Source organism: Odontesthes bonariensis, chromosome 22, assembly GCF_027942865.1.
Source record: "Odontesthes bonariensis isolate fOdoBon6 chromosome 22, fOdoBon6.hap1, whole genome shotgun sequence".
NCBI classification, from domain to species: Eukaryota; Metazoa; Chordata; class Actinopteri; order Atheriniformes; family Atherinopsidae; genus Odontesthes; species Odontesthes bonariensis.
In genome coordinates, this window is record NC_134527.1 from 16,754,425 (window position 1) to 16,770,122 (window position 15,698).

Consider the following 15,698-nt stretch of genomic DNA (forward strand, 5'->3'; position numbering starts at 1 on the left):
TTAGTGAGAGAGACTGGGACAGGGGTAACCTCGCTGCACACTGCAATACAAGGATGCTGTAGAAGAGGAGCCTATCGTAAACTGGCCTGGTCACAGATAATACGTTAGGACAGTAAAATATGAGAAGCACCTTCATGTGTCTATATGATGAATGTTGTTTATCTCTTCTGATGTCGCTGGACTCCTACAGCCCAATCGCTGTGACACTAAGAGTGCTGTGCTAATGATAACAAAGACTGAACCAATTCTACATGGAAAGATGGATTTAGGCTGCCCTCGCCCACATCTTGCATGTGTACAGTGCTTTGCCAGCAGCCCAAGTGCTCTCTATCTGCTATATTTTTTCAGTGAATTATTAAAGGGGCAATCGTCTCAAATTAAATTCAGTGAGGAGATAAATGTGCTTTAATGCAGAGTGGGAGGAAACTACTTCTTATGACCAAAGGCACGAATGAGATAAGGTTGATGTCTAATGTTAGTATTGATAAGAGGAATAATATTAAAGGACATTACAGTGCTGAGAGTTTCAGTAAAGCTGATTGCTTTTTCAACCCCTTAGATTTTCCATATTTCTGCCACTGAAACTGGAGTAATGGGTTTTCAATTCTTCTAAGTCTACATATCTGCTTTGGGACAGTTCTGGACCTTTGGGGGCTCCCCCATGAACAACGTAATCACAAGGGTTTTTTGTTTTTTTTTCTGTATGCACGAGCACCATCAATAGGAATAATGAAGTACGGTAATATCCAGCCCATGGTCAAAAAAATGTTGGTGCTATATTCACATGTTCAACCAGTCACTGTACTCATGTGCCATCTAAATCAATCAACATACAGTTATGTCATGAAGTTTCCCTCATTTTCTGATAGTTAGGTGCTTTCACCCTGCAAGAACCTTTTCACAACTACTGGGGGAAGTCCCCCCTCCTTTTTGTTGCCACACTGCAGAAACCATGGCTCCTCGTAGTTCACAGGAATCTGTTCATGGCTACCTTTCAGTTTGTTTTTCAGAGTGGGAGATTTCTCAACTCGTTGAAAACCTTTTGTAATGTTTCTGTGTGGTTATTAATCCAGATATGTGAGTACATGGTTATTTCTTCAATGTATGAACCCGAACCCACCACTAACAAAAAAACATTGGCCATATAAACAACAGCTCTGAACTTTAGCCTCTAAAATTCAAAACAAAATGAAGAAGAAATAATCGACAGTGAAGGCCAGCATTTACTGAGGAATTATGACTTGATTTTTCCAGGTAACTGTGACATCACTTCAGTCAACATGTTGTCCTTCAGGTATCTCCTCAGTCTTTAAAACCACTCAAAAAATCCCTTGAAGCATTAGGTCTGCATGTGCATCAAGATCCTTTAGAGTTCTATGAGCTATGATCCTGCAGCGTGGACAGAAAAATGAGTTACTTCCTACAAAGTCCTTTTAATACTGGTCAAAAAAACCCACTAACACTTGCTAAGTGTAGCGAGTCCAATTGTACCTGATAGAAAGACATCTCGCGGCTCTCTTGGTTTCGCCGTGTAGGGCCGACATTCGTGGTCCAACCAAAAATAATAAACTAACCTTATTATCTTGGGAATTGAATCACGTTCTGAATATCTACTTGCATCCTTACCCGTGCACAGTGGGATGACACGAGCTTTTGTCACCCAGCAGTGGGAATTAAAATTTGTGTGAACATTCAGTGTGAGTGAACATTATTGCTGTTGAATGTGAAGACCCTTCACACTGCTTGAGCTCCCACCAAAAGGAGAAGTTCAAAGTTTTTGCCCACTCACTCTGTTTGTTTGGGCTGATTTACAAACCAGTTATTGTGCTGCTTAGGTTTCTCTCCGAGTGTCACTTCCCATTACCAGAGGAGGCCCCATAAAAGATTTCCTGTCACAACACCAAAGGTCTTTGTTTGCATTTGGCCCACATGTGAAGAACACTCCTTAGCCAGTCACTGGAGACACTAGACTTTTTATTTGAAACTCAATGCTTGTCTCCGATTTCATTCACTTAAAATTTAAAAAAAAAAGAAAAAATTTCACGTGAAATTCTAACATTTTCAACAGGTGCTTGAGATGAAAGATGAAAGGAAGGACGAGGCTCTGTTTGCAGTCAGTCTTTTACTGCTTGTTGGAAACATTACACAGAGCGAGGGACAGGACGCACACAAGCTCCCTAAGGACTCACTTTCTTCTCTGCAGGTCGTCCCTCTTAAAACCTCAACGTTCAAAGGTAACCCTCTCGTGTAACTGTATGCCTCTGAGAGCCAGGCACCATGGAATTAAATTTGTGTGTGGGAAAGGTGGGTGCCTGATTTAGTGCCTTTTCCCCTCTGGGTTGCCATGGCAGTCATGCAGAGGAGTTGGTTTGGAATGCAAAGATAAAGCAAGATGGAACCACACCTTACATGAACACACCAATGCTCACAAAAAAAAAAAACAATACACACAGACCCACTCTGTATACTTTCTAGCACCTACACTGTGTTAGATGATGTGATTTCTCCACTGTTTATCGTCGCATTCCTTTACCTGTCACTGCAGGCTTGCTCTCTGATTATGAAACATGCTCAACACTGAAGCATTTCAGTTCTGCTCATCATTTGTTGATAGAGATTAAGGGAACGTATTGCATGATGTCAATTTAATTTACCCAATTTACTCTTTATAATGTAAGACACTAAATTGTTATGCTGTTACATATACAATTTACACAACCACATGTAATGATGGACAAACTACCTCTATTAACTGAAAAACAAAGGGTGAGGCAATTGAAGTTCACTGCTTTCTACATAAAGAATATACTTTGTGCAGTTTAAATCATTCATTTTAAGACAGGCAAGTGATTTTATTGAACCTTTATTGTTTTTTCTGTTAACTTCCTGTCCACATATGATGTGGAAGTATATCCTGCTATGAAAACTATTTAATCCTTGTTAATTAGTCAGCTTCCAGAACCACGAGAGCAAGGTAAATTTGAGACAAGAGCCATGCGAACCCCTCAAACTCTTTCCCAGCTTTGAGGAATCCAGTGGATAAAAACAAAGGATGGACTCCATGAGATCGTCAGTGATGAGGAATGAATCTTCATCCTATTGTATCTTACACTTTAACAGTGTTGCAAAGGAGGTGAAGTCATTGTGGGTATGTGGGGTCTAACCAACTTTTCTTTTTCTTCCATTGCTTCCATTAAGAATAACAGCTATTGTAACTTGAGTTACATAAGATAACTTAAAACAAAACCATGTTTTTCCTGCTCTTGGCTTAATTCTACTGTCAGTAGATGGTTAAGGTAAGCAGATGATTTAGAATAGCAGTGTGTTTCAGATAAAAGGTTAAAAAGTTCATGCTTATTCAAACATGTAATGAAAGGGACCGAGCATGGCTCCCATTGAGCTTTTTGCTTTCTTATCATGAGTAGAGGTGAGGATGTCACTGTCTTAAAAAGTAGTTGGAGCCTAACAAACAGCTGCTGGTGGAGTGAATTCCTGTCACCACAGGAATTCAGGAAGTCACAACAGGTAACTTACAATAAAAACACACTTTCTCATTCTTCACATTTCTGTTTCTTAAGGAAGAGCCTAAGTGTGGGTATGTTGAGAAGGTGTTTGTGAACTTTAGAGAGAACTCTCTTTCATGTTAAAAGAACATTTCCAAATAAGTCAAACTTTTCCTTTATATCACAACACTGTATAAAACTAATTGTTACAAATGAATCAGACACAGAGCTGAAGCATTTGAAACTGTAGTTTTGCTAAAATATGCAGGGTGTTCTTGTGAAATCTATCAAATGAAATCTATGAATTCTCTCCGAAAACACATTGTAAAACATTGTTGTATTATCTGTTGCCATGTTTCTGAAATGATTTTGTGTTTTCAACACCGGAGCACCTGATGTCTGTTCCAGAGGGAGAAGGAGATTCCTGTCTGCAGCTCCAGAAGGATTTTGACAGTTACTAACAGTGCAAGGTGGATTCATCCTCATCTCAGAATTGATTCTATACTTAACTAAATTAACACTGGGGACCTGTGAGCGTTAAGGCAGTTGTCAGTTAGTGTCCCCAAGCTTTATTTAGAAAGAGTCTGCAATCAGGCAACAGCTTCAGACAGACCAGTTGCTCAGTTCAATACCTAATGCGTACTCTTTACCTGTTGGTTCACAGAGGGGGTTGCTGTTCTGCTTGAATAGTTAACACGCCAACATACATGTAGAGCCATCTGCTCGGGGCATTAACTGTCTACAGGTCAGTCTGGGGCTCAATTATAGTAGCAGGATATGTGTGTGTGTGAGTTTGTAGGTTCATTAGGAGATTGAAAAATTTGAACAAGTCAGACAAGAGTCCCTCAGAGGAGGCTCACACACACACACACACACACACACACACACACACACACACACACACACACATAATTAAATCTAGAAGATTTAATTTACTTGGATCAAAGAACATTAAAAAAAAAAAAAACTCTCCTTCCAGCCAAGACACAAATCATGGAGGAAGAGACACACATTATGGGTTCTGTAAGATGCAATATTTGAATCAGTCAAAACTTAAGCTAAACAGATTCAGTTGTATTTTCTCTAGAATTAGTCTTCTCAGCTGAGAGAACTTAAGAAAGCAAACCAGACTGATCAGATGCCTTTCTGCTTTGACAGAAACAGGTGTAGGGCCAAAAGTAATTCAATAGCTGGAAAAAAATCATAACATTTGTCAGGCAAAAGATCATGTAACAAAATATGCATCAAAATTATATATATATATATATATATATATAAAAAAAAACAGGAAAATTATTAGGAAAAAACATAATTTCTTTGGCACATCTGGAAATTATTTCTTGAATAACCAAGAGGCACAAAAGATAAGATTAGACACTTTTGTGTTGTTGCTGCTTTTGCTTGTTTTCAAATGAATTTATTTGTTTTTTCATTTCCATCTTTTTTATGTAACACCCCCTCTGGCACACACCACAGCTTGCAAACACATTTGTAATCAGCAAACACTTTTTCCAAGGTGCATCGGGACATGTGTTGGAAAGCTTCTCTCTGATGACTCCTCCATGCCGGTCATAATTGCGCAGGTGTGGTTGCAAAGTAAATCAGTGCACCAGAGTCTGATAAATCTTCTTGCATTCAAACAGAAGTTTGGATTGGTCTTTCTACCAATACTTATTTAACTATTAACAGAAAATCAAGCATGGCATTAGTTCATATATAGCTCAGCCTATGATTTTATAAGCTGATCACAGTGCCAGTCCATTCACCAGCTGATCAATGAGCCGTTTCCCTTCTGTGCATATAGCACTTGGTGGAATAGCACTATTCAAACTGTTCTTACGGACATAAGGCAGCCAGGTATGCAGGTATGCCGGCTGTGCTTTAACTCATTCAGCTGTCAGGTTTATCAATCCAACATTTCTACAATCTAAAACTCAAAATCCCTAACTTTCAATGTTACACGCAACTATAATACTCGAGCATACAGTGTAAATATTGTTTTAAAAGCTGGTATTTTTTTGCACAGTAAGGCATTAAACTGACTCTGATTTCAAAATACCCAAAGTAACACTGCAACATTGTTTGATGATCTGTTGTTTACTCAGGAAGTCTCCTCCTTCTGTCTGCCTCAGACTTCCCAAAAGACTGATCATACTCTGCTTTGACTGTACTAGGACACTGTCAATCTTGCCCTGGCCAATCACTAATGCACCAATACAAGGAGGCCACTGTTAAATTCTCAGCCAAACTTTTCTTAATTTTACTGAGGATTTGTTATCTGAACAATGGAATGTAAAAGTTGATTCTATTAATGGCTCAATCTTTCTTTCACAGTCTCGTCAGCATTGTTTCTTTCGTATACAACAGTGATGCTCAGTATGTGGGGCAGACCCAGTGACCCTTTAACAGAGACGCTGTGCTCAGAAATAGAGCCGGTCCGGAGGCACTCTGCTGTGGCCACTGCTCTATCTGTATTATGATTAGTGATAGCAAGAGGGCATATTTTCAATAAACTTAGGATGAAACAAAGAATTTATGACAAAACAAGGCAGAAAGGAACAACAAAAAGGAGAGAAAGTCACCAAGGAGAAAAATCAATCCACTATTCTATCACCTGTCAGTGACCTCAAAACATGCTTTTCCTTTCTATTTCCACAACATCATAATGAAATTACTTGAGCCTCTTATTGTTCCCAAATTATCTCAATTCTGTTGGCTAAAAAAAGACTCACCTGAAACAACAATTAAGACTTGTGAATGAGGTGGTTAGCACTGAGTTGTGAGCCCTGTGATCAGTCTGTCATCAATGTCGGGCCCTCAACAATGATGTTAAAGACCTTTGTTGAGGACTAGTGCTCTAATTAGCTCATCTGTGTCTAATGACCCTCTTCAACTCGTAACACTTGCCCACTTAGTGTCACAGGCGTCGAAACGTCAGAAGTGAACTACTTTCTGCAAACGCTCCCGCTGTGAAACAGGCAAGTTCCAGATTGAAAGCTGAAATCGGGCAGCTTTATCTTGTCATGCTGGATTCATCGGCTGGGTTTTTTTGTGCAGGGTGATTTGATTGTGACAAATAAGTGAGTAAATTGATACGAGACAAATGAAATGTAAAGTCTTTTTTTAAGAAAAAAAGAAAAAACTCTCACTCACAAACACTCAGAGGACTGCAAACAAAGCCCCCTCTGAGTGAAGCGCCTTAGGCTCTGTATAGAACAGAGCGGTATAGAGATGAGTAGCGTGTGAATCACACTTGGTTCCCAGACGCATGTTTTTCTCCAGACTTCACCTCCCCCTCCTGCTCGCCTCATCCCTCTACCCTCTGATGACCTTCGAGAGGTCAGCATGTCTTCGTATCATGTCAGATGCCAAACACTCGAGAGCTGCATTTAAATAGGAGTTGTGCTTGAACTCATCTGTTTGTTTTGATTATATTCAGGTCAGTTTTCACTCTTATAATTAAACATCAGGCCAGCTGCACTGGTGCTCTTTGCCTTATAAGTTTAATCATAGCACTTTGGTCAAGGCGAGTTACAAGATTGTGGTTTCAGTTAAATACTGATAAAGTAACAATTTGTTCAGAATGTTTTTATCTTTCTTCATTTTGAATTCCAACTTAATTGTTTTGTTACACAAAATGTATTATTGTTGCATTAAAGAAGACAAGCGAGGAAGGAATCTCGCAGCGTTCTGTATCCCATTGCGTTATTATTGTGTTTATGTCAAAGGATATCTTTAATTTGGCATCTTGAAATCCAACCAAAACACTTCAATCATCACTCTAAATAAAATAGTCAAGGGTCAGTCATAGGAAAAATGTGCACTTGTGTTTATTTTGTTTTAACACAGCACCTTGCTGGATGCACTGGATAGCAAAAATCTGAGTTATTATCATTATTATCATTCTGTACGGATCATTCAGGGATACTGTCGCTCTAATTGAGCCTAACTGTGGTAAAGATGTGATCATTCTAAACAATATAATTTCATGGGTGAATGACTCTGTAGAGTAGACCATTGCAAATTATGAGGCATTTAAAAAAAAAAAAAAGTTTTGAGATCCTAAGTGTGAGATGTTAAGTATTTCCTTTTTGTATCTGGAAAGACATTTTGTGTGCAAAAGACTTTTCTAACAGAATTTAAAGAGCTGATTTAATGGAATTTGTAACTTGTTTCTCCACAACAGCATAAAAGACAAACAAAGAATATGAGTGAATTCGTTGGTCAAGTTTAATTGAAGTAGCTTTTCAGATACATGCACTGAAACTGAAATTAAACATTGAAATGTTAATCTGTGTTAATATGTTGTCTCGATCTAGCAAAAAGCTTCAGTTGGGTTAACAACTAAGAAATGAGGTGGGGCATGACCAAAATCAGGCGATTATTAGAATGACAAATTTAGTCTGAGGGCAATGAAAATACAAGAGGGAAATTTAAAGAGAGCAGAAGCAGACTGATGTAACTAAAAGAGCACATGTGGAAAATCCACTTGTTATAGAGTCAGACTTTGGGTGTGTTTCGCTTCTGTCTTAATCTCTGTTAAGTCTGTGGTTTAAAGGACACAGACGTACTGAAATAGTACAGAAAAGGAGGGTGTGCATCGAAGTGGGACAGAAAAAGTTGTGTTTTCAGAAATAACTTGTGTCTGTCTGGGGAAAAGGATGAAAATGGCATATTTGGATTGCTTTGCTTCTCATTGTATTTGGGGGTTGTGGTTTAGTGCTGTGTTTATGCTGCAACTTTATACCTGTATCAGAGTTCACAGAGTTTCACAGTTGCTGTTCTAAGTTTAGATGAGTTTTTTTTTCTCTCTCTCAACAATGACCTGTTTTTTTTTTTTTTCATGCCTAGTTGACTTATACAATAGCATGAATGCGGTCAACTGTGCTGCATGACAGGAAACCTAAACCTACTTCAATAACGCTCAGTGATTGCCACGAAGAATTATCTCTGCCATCATTTAATCTTGAATTTTTTTTCAAAATGCCAGATAGTCATCTACCAGTGACTCTCAAATATACTTGAAACTGGAGCTGTAGTTCAGTAAATCCCTGTGTGCTCCACTTCTGAGATTAGTTCAACCACTGAGCAACACTTTATATCGTGAACCTCTAGAATGCAACTTGATCACTAAACCTTGAAATTCCACACAGGTTAGTCAAAGTCAGGTTGGGTTGCAGGGAACTTGTCAGACCGCTGATTCCTCACAAACTGACATTTGTGTGTTGAACCGGAACCAGGGACAAAGGGCCATGAGATTAGTCATGTCTGCATGAGCTACAAAGTCTTTGTTTACATGCCTTTTCTTGAGGACAATGACATCATTGTTGAAACCAGGTAAAATACATTTGCACGGGAAATCTTTTGTAGGTTCAGATACAGATTTAACACACTAAAAATGCAATAAATGCATATATAATAGAGTTACACAAAAACATGCTTGCAGCAACAATGGCTAAAAAACATCCGTGACTTCGGACCGTTCAACTTCACCTCACTGCAAAACCACAGTGTTGCTTGTGAGAGAGAAACACAGCCTCAGTGGAATGAACATGAGCTAAACGAAAATGAAATCAATAAGGGAGGCTTAGTGCTGTGCAGCGTTGGGCCACAAAATAGAAAAAAAAAAAAAATCAGAAGGCACGAATGACATTACAAATATTTCGACGGTATAAATCCTTCCACATTCTTAATTAAGTGTCAGATGATAGGAATCTGTTTTGTTTCCTTCTTATTACCCAGAGATGACTGATAAACACAGAGAGGAGCGTCTACAAGCCTTCTCTGTCCCTTGTGAGGCTGTCTCATCTACATTCAAATCAACCATAGACTCCTCTTGCTCCCGTTGACCTGCTATGGTAGCAATATTGTGATTCTATAATAATAATTAATATTATCACTACAACAATCATCATTATTGTCAACATCATGTATGCACTGCTATAGAGATATATTTATCCCTTCTTGTAAACACACCAACTAACTAAAAAGAAAATCCCCTAAGGGCTTACTCTTTCTTTAAAATTTTCCCCCAAAAAAATCATGCCTCCGCCCATTGATCGCTAATTCAGAGGAAAATTGCTGTGACAGGAGAAGTTTATTTGTTAGGAGGGAAATGACTTACAAGTTGTGACAATGCCATGGCAATTTTTTTTACTTCTTCAGCTTGACGAGTAATGTTTGAGGATAAAATAGACTGTCATGGTGATTACGAACAAAAGAAGTCCTGATATTTATCTACATTAATCCTAATTAGAGAAACTGTGTGAAAATAACTGAGCATTACTTTGAGTGTTGTGGTCACAAGGAATTGTGGGACAGTAAAACCCAATATCAATTGTGGCCCAGTGTTTCCTATGCTGTGTAAGCTCATTTCCTTAGTATTTAGATCATTGGAGCAGCTCATATCATGACTGTGCAGACAAAACACATTTTTTAAGTGTTTAAGCGTTAAAACGAAGACCAAAACCCAAAGGTCAACTTTTATGCAGCTGGGAGTGTCTTGTTAAAAGTCTTGTAAAAAGTTGTCTGTTTTACAATAGTGGTCTTTTGGGGGAAAAAGCTTTCGGGGCAGGAGAAGACAGTTTTGGTTCCAATAGTACAAGTGGGCACTGGGAAAAATTGGCTGCAATTTTGAATGGCACCACATCCAGATAACTCATCAAATCTAAGTTCAACAATTATATCAAATCACTCAGGTGATAACATTTTGTTTTTTAAATGACAGTAGTCTTGAAAAGCTATTTCAGGTAGAGCATAACTAAGCATAACTGTCAGGTAAAGGTGTGATCTTTATCTCAATCATATTCTAAAACGCGAGCAGTTCATTGACTCACAGAATTTACAGTGTATTTTTATTTGTTAAGGTATCCTCAGCCATATTGAGCAAGATATGTGCCCTCACTTTCAACAGATATGATGCGTGTCTTTATGCCACTATGTGTGCATTAATCACAATTCCTTTTTAATGGAATGAAACAGTGCGGTGGACACGCACTGTGGTCTCAGAGGGGATAGAAGAATGATGCATTAACCTCCTGTGCACCCAAACACCTGCCTACTGCCTACCCATTTATAAGGAGGGGAGGGGTGAAGACTTAAGTGAAGCAAATGACAAAAGAGGAGACAGTCATATTAATTCAGTTGTAAAAGTTAGATGTCGGAATCTGTTTTATGTATGACTTCTTTTTGCTGCTTCCAGACCATATTTTGGAGGGAAACAAGTTTCCTCCCTTTATTCTTATTAAGTTCCTGCTTTTGTATTTAACACATAAATAACTCTTGCAAAAGAGGAAAAAAGGGGGAGGAGAAATAACAAAAACTGCTCTGTTAATTAAAAACATGATCGAAAAAAAATATGTAAGATTACAATAGGCCATATATTTTAAAGTTACAAGACTCTTCAAAGCATTATTAAATTAACAAATGAAACGTATTAAAACTACATGGAACTGCAGATTCTAAGCAATCTAAGAGACAGGTTCAGAGTGACATTCAAGTGGTTACCATATGCAGACCTTATGTTTGCTCGTCTGATCATCTATAATGTATTAGGGCCACATCTGGCACTCAGAGCAGTCATTCTGCTGATGAGTTGACCATACACGCTCTCAGATAATCTTGCACACTTGGAGACTTGAGGTTTTTTTTCTTTTAAAAGATAAGCCACATTGTTCCAACTCCAGCTATGTTGTCTGCAACGTAAAAGACAGAGACTGATGCTTAGTGGTTTAATGCACCATTTTAGATACAGTATCTCGGGCATGAGGAAAATGAATTATGAAGAGAGGTTCACACAAAAATACTTGGGAAATGAAAGTGACAGTGCAAAAGTAATAATGTTTCAGACAAAGGAAATAAAAGAGAGATCTCCTGATGATCAGTCTTCTGACTTGTGTTCGTTTTAATAATTCAGATGAGCATCATCTTTGCCTCGTGGGATTTTAGGAGATGGCAGGGGAAACCACCCGCTTGCAGCCCGTCTCCCCAGGAGATCGTATTACCAGCACAGCATTAGGATGATGAGAGCACCTGCTCTATCTCATAGCTATTATCAGACAGGTCGTCAGCACTTATGATGCTAAAGTAAAATGTGGTGATTAATAATTATGTCTGTTGAGGGAGGAAAAGGTGAGATTAAGCCTTGATTGCAGGAAGCTCAGACTGGAGCATAAATCATTACAGTTTCATTTAACATGAATAATGACAGCAACTACTGCAGAAATTTCTGTTATTTCATACTCTCTTTAATAATCAATCACAGTAGTCCATGGTATCAAATTAACACTGTTTTGCTGGATGTAGATTTACCTTTCTTCCTGGACGATAGATCCAAACATCAATAACATTCTCATGTTTGTCAGCTGAATATGAAGTTACAACATATTTAGCAGCCTACCACTTTGGTTGATACTAAAATAACTCAGCAGCAACTGCATGTATATAACATACGTATTCATGGTGCCCAAAAGTTGAGCTGTAGTCACTCTAATTAGCTACTGACTACACTTCTTATTCTCCAGGATTTCTTATGAATGTACAATTTTCAAACACTTTGACGTTTATGTATGCCTGCAAAACTAATGCACACAGCTGTGAATGCAGTCAATACACTTTTCAAACAAGAACATGGGAATACTACTTGGCTGAAATTGTTTAATTGCTAAAGTTACAATTATTAAAGTACAAGACAATATAAAAGGTAGGTTAATATTGTATATTTAGTTGAGTTGTGCAGACACTTATTATCCCAAATGTTTCCACCCTGAATAAATCTGTAATTTAACTGTATAACTTACAGCGTCTAGTCACAGAATCATTCTTGCAACAGCAGTCCAGAAAAAGTCAAATTAAATAATTTGTGAGCAGCACAAGCATGCATTTCTTTGCCAAGGCTGACTAAAAAAAGTTCTGAATCCATATCAACATCAAAAGATAAATGCTTCCAAGCTGGGCCTTGCTCCACATCTGGTAAATTTTTCATGCAAATCCATCAATTTTACGAGCAATCCAACTAACAAACAAAAAAAAAAAAACTAGCCCACCAACCTTGATGGGCCAGACACATTTCAGACGTCCAAGTAGTGTAGAACAGTTTGATGATGTTACAGCAAAGCTGAACATATTCATTTGACTTATTTCTAGCATTAACTAATTAAGCCATGCATGTCAGCATTGGGTTATCCCTGGGCACAAGTTGCCACATTTGTAGTCTGCTTATCTAATGCTAATTTAGCAGTTACTTTAGAACAAAACTACATAATGTAAATATATCAGATTGAATACAGTGTGAATAAAACTTCAAGACATTACTTTATCTGTCAACAGGTTATCTACCACAGCCATGCTAAAATGATTGTTGCTGTTTTCTAATAAAGCATGTGAGCACATGATGACACACACTATATGTTTTCCATTAAAGTGGTAAGGAGAACAATGCTTTTGAATCAGCTTTGCTGTCAAACTTACCCTAATGTCCACTAGCAGCTGAGCACCCCATTAAACTTAGCTAAGCTAACAAACAGAGAGTAAGTAAAGCAACAAATTCCTAAGATATGATATAAATATTCTACTCAGTGAGTCACTGCTGTTTTTGGAAAAGAAATTTGGAAATGTAAACAACTTGACCGCCACAAGAAGGGGGCATTCATAGGGTGAATGCAATCCCGAGGGATGGCCATTTCTTTGATGATGGCAGTGAAGATAACTCGTATGATTACATATTACTTTACAAGATCAAATAACATCTTTTATTGTTGAGACAAAAAGATCTTAGCATCAGAAATTCCATTGTGCATGTCTAAAGGTCTTACGTTTTAAGTGGAGAAATTTCAGACTGAAACCAAGTGAATACCCACTGCCTCCCATTCCCCCTCCAATGTGTACAAGAAGCCATGGTGTCCACATAAAAATGCAGAAAGCCCAGTAGCACTAGCGTTAGTCACTTCCTGAAGTAAAATGTGCATGCTCCGATGTGAACCCTGCATGCACCATAGCAAACTAAACTTCCTCTTAACATTTACCCTAATTAAAATGCTTGTAATGAAAGCACATCTATGATACTTTACCTTTGTACAGAGCCTAGTTGAGCTAACTGACTGCTAACTGTAGATTTTAGACTGCATCAATCTATGCAGTCAATCTAATCATAAATAGGAAATATTCCCCAGAAGTACCAAGTATGCTGCATAATCTATTTTCTGTACACTGCATAATCCCTAAATAGCTCGCACAGTTTTTTTCTGAGTCCATACACAAGCACTGGGCCATGCTAAACTAAAAATTAATGAGTTATAGTAACCATTCAACCATGCTTAATGAGTGATGTAAAGGGCAGTGGCATATAGTTCCAAAGACAAGCATTCCTGTGATGCATGGGAGGTATGTTGGGGAGCCCACACACAAACTGCAATGCTTGTTAAAAATGCAAAAACAGGCATGGAGTTCTGTTTTATTGTTTTAAGTCTGACCCATTGAACAAACATTTGCTGTTCATATAAGGAGAGAAAAAAACCCAACAGAATAAATTATGACCACAAACCTCCTATCAACTCACAGAGGAAATGCTAGCCTAGCTCCCACACAATCTCACTGATCCCTGATTCAGAAAGAACATACCATTCTTCATCACTACCGACCACAAGAAAAACCCCAAAGTGCCTTGGCTTCACATATCAAACAGCTTCCATATTAAAAGCAGGGCAAGAAAAGCCACAACAATGGCAGGGATCTTAGAAGCAGAGTTTGCTTCAAACTTCTGCACTCAGCAGAACCTAGGAGAGTCCAGACAGAGAATGAGAGACAAATGGTCATATGGTCACGAAGTATAAACATGAGAGGGGAAAAAAAAAACATCTGATAAATAAGGGTTGTGGGAGGAAAAGTAAATCAAAACAGATTTTCATTCTCTAATCTGGTTTCAAAGGCTTCATGAATGAAACAGATTTCCTTCTACCTTTTTGGGAATTCAAAAAGCTTCCCACGAAACGTTGCAATGTGGCAAATCCCTTGTTTTATCCGTGTTCATCTATGAAACAGAAAACTACATTCACTGCTTATTTGTCCTAAACAGAGCTGTGAAGGGTATGTAGTAAACAGCTGGTGAACAAGGGGGGGGGGTAATTTGGCAGCATGTCCCGCTTTACAGATTGTCTATGTGGAAGAAAAAGGTTTTGAGGATTGTTCACTGGGTGGTCTGGATGAAATCTTCACCTCTTCTCCCCTCCATGTGGCATTTTGTCTTATTTTCAGTCCCTTGACCTCAGAGCCAAGTGAGGCACAAAAGGAAGAAGAAAGAAGGGCTTTGCTGTCCTAATAAGCACCTGTTAGGGGGGGGGGGGGGGGCACAACAGAAATTCCAGTCTAGTTTCTGTGATAGTTTGTGTGTGTGTCTGTTAAAACCCCATCACAACACACATTACTGATTACTTGTCATTTGTTGATGGAACAACCACAGGTGCTGGTTTTTCCTGCGCTATCATTCAAAGGGGAGCTCAGCTGGGGATTTGGGCTTTGGTCTAACCAGAGACAAATATTTGGTCACAGTCAAGTCTTTGAGTCAATCTTCTCAGACTCTTCTCAGACGAAGAGTCAGTTAATAGCTCATTACAGAAACAAATGGCAGCTTACAGTAGGCCGGAGAGACATCTCTTGCTTCGATTCTTGTTGTCTGAAAACAAGTGTTGTTGATACATTAAGCAGTGAGCCATTACTATGTGGCGGGAAATCATTTGTATGAGTGCAAACATGCTACAGAGTGATTATGGACTGCTTTCAGAATTTTTTTTGTGTGCGAATCAGAAAATGTTGATGAAAATGCCCAAATCTGATTAAATGTATTCCTTTTTGTAACCTCTAAGTCTTCAACTCTCTTAACAAAAGTCATGGGTAACATGGTTCTCACTTATAGATTAAACTACTGTTTTTACTCAGCCTGTCTTTAGTCTGCTGGGAGCCTGCATACCCAGCTTCAAGATCATGTTTTTATGCATAAACTGTTGGACTAGACTCCAAAATCTTTTTTTTTGGCTTATTTCTACTCCATATTACAAAACCTTGAAGATATTTGTCCATTGCAAGGGAAAAAAACATGTTATTGTCAAGTTACAAAACTATAGTTAATCTTTATAGCCAATATAGCAACTCATAAAGCCTACATGCTATGATTAAAAAAAATAACACACAGCTAAATATATC